Source organism: Rattus rattus, chromosome 4 (genome assembly GCF_011064425.1).
Source record: "Rattus rattus isolate New Zealand chromosome 4, Rrattus_CSIRO_v1, whole genome shotgun sequence".
In the NCBI taxonomy this organism is placed as follows: Eukaryota; Metazoa; Chordata; class Mammalia; order Rodentia; family Muridae; genus Rattus; species Rattus rattus.
The window spans coordinates 7,792,107-7,800,002 of NC_046157.1; positions in this window are offsets into that span (position 1 = coordinate 7,792,107).

Sequence of the window (7,896 nt, forward strand, 5' to 3'; positions counted from 1 at the left end):
TGAAATTCAGGAAAATATTGTGAGATGGTTCAGCCTGAAAATAAACACCTTGCTTTTGCATCCATCTGAATCTGGGTGTCTCTAAATAAGTACCATCGACGGAGGATTGGGGGAGGGGAGTCTTACATTTGGAGGCTTGTCTGGGATCGAGGAGAGCCCCCTCCCACAGCAACCACTGACTAGATTGATGGGAGGGAAAAAGACTGAGCTCAGCAACAGGCATCTACTTGTAAGTATTTATTCTCTGTTCCTTTTATTTTCACTCTCGGCTTGCAAGCAGGGTGTCACTGGAAAGCCTCTGGTCTGGTATGGTCAACTGCGGTGGGCAGACGTGCCTTAACGCTGTGACCGTGGGGAGTTGGGAGGACTCTTCTCCTTTTGGAACCTGCTAGACACTCTATACTGGTGGGAGTCAGCCAAGTCACCTGATTTCCTGGTTTCTGCGCCCGTTGCAGGGGCAAACTGTTTGTGTGTTGATTGTCTTTCTCTGTGTTCCTGGACTTGGACTGACGTTATTTTTGGACATGGGACAGACTGAATCTACCCTGTTAAACATCTTAGTTTAACTACTAGAGGGAAGGAAGTTAGGAAAGAGGAGAAATCTTGTCAGTAGTAGTAAAGAAAGGCAGGTTAGTTACTCTCTGCTTCTCCAAAATGGCCCACCTTTGGAGTAGAGTGGCCACCCATATGGACCTTTGATTTGCAAGTGATCAAGGGAGTAGAGGAAAGAGTCTTTAGGCCAGGATCCCTCCGGACCCAGACCAAGTACCCTATACAGTTACTTGGAAGGATCTAGTGGAGGACCACACACACACACACACACACACACACACACACACACACACACACACACACTCATGGATAAAAGTATTTTTGTCTCTGAGACTCTCACAGGTCCTGGCCATAAAGGAGAAGAACCCTGTAGAGACCAACGAGTCTATAAAGAAGAACATCCTCCAAGACCCTTCCACAGTGGATCTGCTGCTTATGGATCCTCCCCCGATTTACCCCCCTACCATGGCCTCGGTTCCCACGGCCCCTCCTCAATGATCTTCCTGTCCAGCGTCCCTTTACCCAGGTTCCTCCGGATTGGGATGTTGTGTAAGTGCCGTTCAGCCTGGACCTCACCACCCCTGCCAGTTGAAGCCGGGCACTAATGATTATCACCCAGTCCAGGACTTATAAGAAGTAAACCGTCAAGTGGCTGACATCCACCCAGGGGAGAACAACCTGGGGTATATTGGGAGGTTGATTTCACAGAAGTTAAGCCAGGAAAATATGGTTGCAAATTCCTCCTAGTGTTTGTACATACTTTCCCGGGATGGGTTGAGGCTTTCCCCACAAAGCAGGAAACAGCTAATGTGATAGTCAAGAAGATATTAGAAGAAATCTTCCCCAGGTTCTTAGTGTCCACGGTAATTGGATCGGACAATACTCTTTCTTTTGTTTCTAGGGTAAGTCAGGGATTGGGAAAGATATTGGGGACTAATTGGAAGCTCTATTGTGCGTACTGTCCCCAGAGCTCAGGGAAGGTAGAGAGAATGAACAGAACCCTAAAAGTGACCTTAACTAAATTGTCCTTGAAGACTGGTGCTGACTGGGTGGTGCTCTTTCCCCTGGTCCTTTTCCAAGCCTGGAACACCCCCTACCATTTTAACCTGACCCTTTTTGAGATCTTGTTTGGTACCCCAACTCCCTTGGTGTCCACTGGACCCTCCCTGGAGGTATCCCAACTTGCTGATAGGAATCTCTTCTTGAGGCTCCTAACCCTTCAGTCAATACAACATGAGATTTGTCCCAAACCTTATATGCTCCAGGAATGCCAGAGACCCCCTCACCGTTTCTAGACTAGTGACTGGGTCTGTGTCCTAAGGCATTGGGCACAGTCGCTGGAACCCCAGTGGAAGGGACCCTTTCTGGTGCTGTTAACCATTCCCACAGCCCTCAAGGTGGATGGTATTATGGCCTGGGTACACATGTACCATATGAAACCTGTAGACGTTCCACTCCCCGGGGACCCCATGCACACACTGGTTGGTACACAAGAGGGACAATCCACCCAAGCTCAAGATTGCTCAGCCCTGATCATGTCTACCTGGTGGTACCTCTGGATTTTGATTCTTTCCTCCATCCTATGCAGCCCCATGTGCCTGTTCGTCAAACCTGGACTGTGGTTTCCACTGGACATGGAGATGGGGTCACCTCCCTGATGGCCTCCAAACCCCTCAACACGTGGTGGCCCGCCCTCACTTCAACCTGTGCCAGCTGGCTGCAGGTCAAGACTCGTGGGACATCTCTACCCATGATAGGAACACTGGTAGAAGCAAACTGCCCATATGGGTTGCGGGTTTGAGGGGGAGGACAATAAGATGTGCATTCACGGCATGGAGATATCACCTGCAGGAGACCCCCATTTATGTTTGCCCTGGAGATGGAAAAGAAGGGGCAGAAGTTCACCAATGCAGGGTTCAGACCAATTTTATTGCACTACCCAGGGATGTGAAACTACAGGAGACACATACTGAACCCTCCTCCTCTTGGGACTTGATAACAGTAAAAAAGAAGTTACATGACTGGGGGACCCTACCCGGGAACCAAGGGTATTGGGACACCCCTGTGCAAACGCCACCTGTAACCCAATAATAATCAGATTCACTCAGAAAGTCAAAGAAAGAACAGGATGGCTAAAGGGAAAAACTTGGGAACTCAGGTTGTACAAATTGGGAGAAGATGATGGCCAAAGTGCAAAAAGGGCTAGGCAAACAGAAGAGAGAAAGAGAACAGATGCTGGTTCAAGTCTTGGTTTAACTCATCATCTTGTTGGGACCCCTAATCGTTTTTTCCTGCTGTTGTTGACCTTTGGACCCTGCATATTGAGCAAGCTTATAGCCTTAATAAAAGAGAGAATAGGTGCAGTACAGCCGATGGTCCTGCACCAACAATATGAGACCCTGAGGACAGGACCTGGAGAATAAGATTTAGTCACCAGAGACCCCTAAGCATAGCTCCAAGATTGGAGCTTGTACAAGAAAAAGGGGAAATGAAGAACCCTAGGGGCTTTACACCCACCTGCCTCAGGGCAAGGCTAGGTCAAGTTCCATTCTCCACCCACAGGAACACTTTTGAGTAGAAAATTCTCAGAATGTACTGACTGATGCTTGTTAAGCCAATAGACCCAAAAGTCAATATGCTTAGCCAATAAGTTTGAATTGTAAACTTGCTGATGTAACCTGTGCCCCCAAACTATAAAAACTGCTTTTGTAATAGCTATTTGGGGTCACCCTCTAGTCATTCACCAGAGGGACTAATTGAAGGTTGACCCCGACATGCCAGAAAATAAACCTCTCATTTTGCATCGATCTGTGTCTCTGTCTCACTCAGGAGTGTCTCAAAGTTAAATACCAAGGGTTGGGGTCTTACAGTATCATATCCTCTGACATCATAATTGCACTGTTCTGAGATACAGTGTAGGTACCGTGTAATCACGGATTCATTCAGTGCTGGCAATCAAAGCTAGGCTTTCTGGAAGGGCAGTCAGTCTTCTTCATTGCTGGACCAACACTCCAACCCATAACCATTTTTCAATGCACACCTCCCCAGAGTTCTGGAAGTTCTCTTATGAGAGGATGTTTTGCTAAAGCAGACATGTGAAAGGATGTTTTGCTGAAGCGGATGTGTGATGTAATCCTGAGAGCTGCCTGGTGAAAGGGCCTGTGATGTTTTGCTAAAACAGATGCTTGGGAGGACATATGATGTTTGGGAAAAGCATAAGAGTAACTCAACAGACAGTGGATGATCCTCAGACTCAGGCAATTGACAGAGCCTTGAGGTTTCTTCTGGACCAACTTGCTTAATGTGTTTGGTGTTTGCTGGTGGACTCGACTGCTAACAATGAAGACTGGAATCACCCTCACAGAATTATTTTTAACAGGTCCACAACCCCTGTTTCCTATTAACCTTCCTTTTCCTCTACCTCTAGAGGGTGATGGTCTAGAAGGAAGGTTGGTGTTAAAGAACTATGATTAAAGTAAGTTGAAAAATCTAAGCCTACAGAATAACCCTGACATGGAAAACCAAAAAACAATCAAAACTGGCTACCAGCCACACACACACACAAAAGTTTTAGTATACACATGGGAATGAATTAAGATGTTCAAAAAATATCACTTATGGTACAATTAATTCCCATTTCACTTAGAAAATCTGCTAGGCTAAGGAGAAACTAACCCTAGTCCTTCCTGGAATCCCTTTAGCCTGCCCTTCCCCACATAGATTTGTACCATTGTTCTAGAATCTCACATAGTGCCAAGTTCGGGTGGACGTAGAGGACAACTGGCCTGAACACATCTCTCTGTGAGGCTACTTTAACTGCTACTTCTACGTTCAACTAAGGATGAAGAACTTCTCAGAAAGAACGTCAGAAGACAGAAGTGTCAAGATATACCACAGAGCTTTGCCCTCCAAGGATCTGACCCAGGATGTGTTTTTTGAAGAGAGGTCGGATCTCTGTGTCTCAGGAATCCCACTCCCAATGCCCTTCTCATCTCTTTTCCACAAAATGGCTTCTCTCCGATCTCAGATGAGTTTGCCATATTTACTTTTGGTGCTAAACAACTTTTGCCTTGCACTTTAAACCTCTTCCTGCTTCTTTAGAAATCTGGACTCCAGCATTTGGAGCCAGGTTAATACACTTTCAGATTTTCTCTGCTTTGCATCCACAATGGTCTAAATACTCAATAACCAGCACATGACATACATTGGTCAGTTCCTGCAAGCATGTGGAACATTTGCTGACCAGAATTAACTAGGGTGTCCATTTTCAGGGGTCAAGCTGAATGTTACCCTAAGGAGTCACTTTGGTCACTTTGGATACAGAAGGATGAAAACAGAGTCAGCTGCTTGAGCTGAAAAAGGAGGAGAAGTAATCAGAAAACCAGGAAGAAATTAGAAAAAAACAAAAACAAAAACAAAAAAACCCTCAGGTTAATAATCCAAAATACTCTTCTCATACAGAAACATTTGTGTTGTAATTTCCAAAGCACTTTGAAGAACATTCCTTCACTATATGAAAATACTTTTAGAAAAACGCAGCTCTTTTTTTTTTTTTTTTCCCGGAGCTGAGGATCGAACCCAGGGCCTTGCGCTTGCTAGGCACTGAGCTAAATCCCCACCTCTGAAAAACGCAGATCTTAAAAGTTCCCATTCATTTCTGTTGATATCCTATTGCAGTTGCTACAGATAAACAATAGCACTTAAAACTGGAAACAGGCCAGGCATGGGGGCAGAAGAGTCTGAACATTCGGGAGACAGGGGCAGGTGAATCTCTGAGAGTTTGAAGTCAACCTGGTCTACGGAGTGGCCAGAGCTTTATAAATAGGGAGACCTTGTCTCAAAAAACAAACCAACAAAAGCATCCGTCCTCTAAGGACTTTCCTTCCACTCTAGTAGAAGTCTTAGGAGCCATACCAGGAAGTGTGCCTTCCCTTCCTCCCTCTCCCTTCCTTATCACTGTGTCTTTCTTTGTTCTATTTTGTTTCAGATGGCATTCATTGCAGAGGCTGGTATCCAATTTAAGTTCTGCAGGGCACACTTGATGCAAAACTGAGACACAGTCTAAATGTATCCAGGAGGAGTGAGATTGGGCATGATACACAGACTGCCATAATCAGACATAAGGAAGCTTACTCAGTCACGTGCTTTGACCCTTAGTAACCCGGACAGCTCAGATGATCACTGGATCCTCCCCCTCCAATGCTGCATTGTTTGCCTCCTGGCTGTCCTGGGAGTGAGTCTACACTAGAAATGCCACAGTGATCCAAGTCTTTCCTGACACTGAAGCTTCCTAACTTCCTCCTTTCCCAGTTGCCAGCTCCTCCATTTCCTTCTCTTTCCCCTTCCTCTCACCTGAAAACCTATCTAGGGTTCTGAAACAATACAAAGACATCTATACATCTAGTAGCCTGGAACTATTGCTGGGCCTCACAGACACTGGTAATAATACATGTATTATAATGTATAATACTGCTGTCCTACTATGTACTCAGCATGTTAGCTTGACCTCCTTTCTTGAGAAGAATACCAAAACCAAGCTTAAGTTGGATTTCCCACGAGTCAGCTTTTCAAAAGTAATCTTTGTTTTGTTTTGTTCTTTGAGACAGAGTTTGTCTGTATAATCCTGGCTGTCTTGGCCGTCACTCTGTAGACCAGGGTGCCCTTGAGCCCAGAGTCCCGCCTGCCTCTGTTTCCAGAGTGCTGGAGTTGAAGGCATGTGCTACGACTGTTTGGATGCACAGGGGTAGTCTTAAGTTGTAAATTCTCCATGCTCCTGAGCCAAGAGTAATGCATGCGTGTATGCGTGTGTGTTTTGATGAAACCAGCAAATAGATACAAAGTGGCCTTACAAATGAGTATCAAACATGACTGTTGGATATAACACAGATACTGCGTGTTTGTTATATGGGTCACTTTAATATAGGAAAAACCTGAAGTAGGTTTGATACTATAAAGAATTTACTTGATTGTTGGGTGGAGGGTGGGGAGGGAAGCCCATATAGAAGGGAGGGGGAGGGCTAGGGGATGTTGGCCCGAAACCAGGAAGGGGAATAACAATCGAAATGTAAACAAGAAATACTCGTTAATAAAGATTAAAAAAGAATTTACTGATCAGCACTCTTGGGAAATGATGAATTACACAAAGTAGAATTTAGTTAAAGGAGCTCTGTCCCTGATACAATTAGAAGGTAAGAGGTGTCCTGGACTGACTTGTTAGAAACTGTAAGAAAGAAAAGCTGTACATAATTGAAGTGGTAGGTGTGTGCTGTCGTTGTAAGGGGATGCACTCATGGGCAGGTTTCAATTAGTTTAACATGCAGTTATACAGAGGTGGATCAACGGCAACCTAAGAAATTAATGTCCCGATAATTAAACATTAGCTCAGCTGATATGGGACTGGCTCTATCCAAGTAGCAAGCAAGTTTTCTGGCTTTACTGCTCTGGCTTTCCTTGTCTCCTTCTAATTACAGCTTTGTAGGCCGTTCTTATTTAATAGGCCCTCCGTTGTACTGATTACCTCTGTGCTTTCCTTTGGGGTTTTAAAACCACAAGGTTTTGGCTACAAGTTGGAATACAAGTCACATAATTCAGACACAGTGGATGGATGCAAAAGGTTTGAAAATGTGCCTGGACTTGACAGCTGTAAGCCTGCTTTCCAGTCTTTTTTTTTTTTTTTTTTTTTTTTTTCGGGCTGGGGACTGAACCCAGGACCTTGCACTTCCTAGGCAAGCGCTCTACCACTGAGCCAAATCCCCAACCTCTCCTGCTTTCCAGTCTTAGCCAGAGCATCTGACCTGTTTGCCTGTCCTGGAGTGACTTGTGTGGCTGCAGCCCTTGCCAGGTCTCCTAGAAGCACCTGCTCTTCCTTGGATCTGCAGTCCTTGAAGGTGTGAGTGGCTGTGCACTTGCACTAACTACTGTGCTCACTTCAGTGCTTTTTATAAATGTGGTAGCTTTGTGCAACCTTTTCCAAATGGCTGGTTAATTTGCATATTAGAAAGTAGATAATGAGTCAACCAGGAGCACATGACTTCCTACCTGATCTGCCCACCATTTCTGCTTTTGGGGAACAGTTTACAAGCTTGAGTGTATTAAAGCACTCTGGACTGGTTCCTCAACCTGCGGCTAAGCTTTCCTTGGTTTTGTTTTGGTTTGCTTATTGAATCAGGGTTTCTCTGTGTGTCCCTGGCGTTCCTGGAAGTCACTCTGTAGACCAGCCTGGCCTTGAACTCAGAAAACATCCGCCAACATCTGCCTTCAAGTGCTGGAAGTAAAGGCCTGTGCCGTCACTGCCTGGCCAACTTTTCCTTTTGTTATTAATATTTGTGACATTTGGTGGCTTAT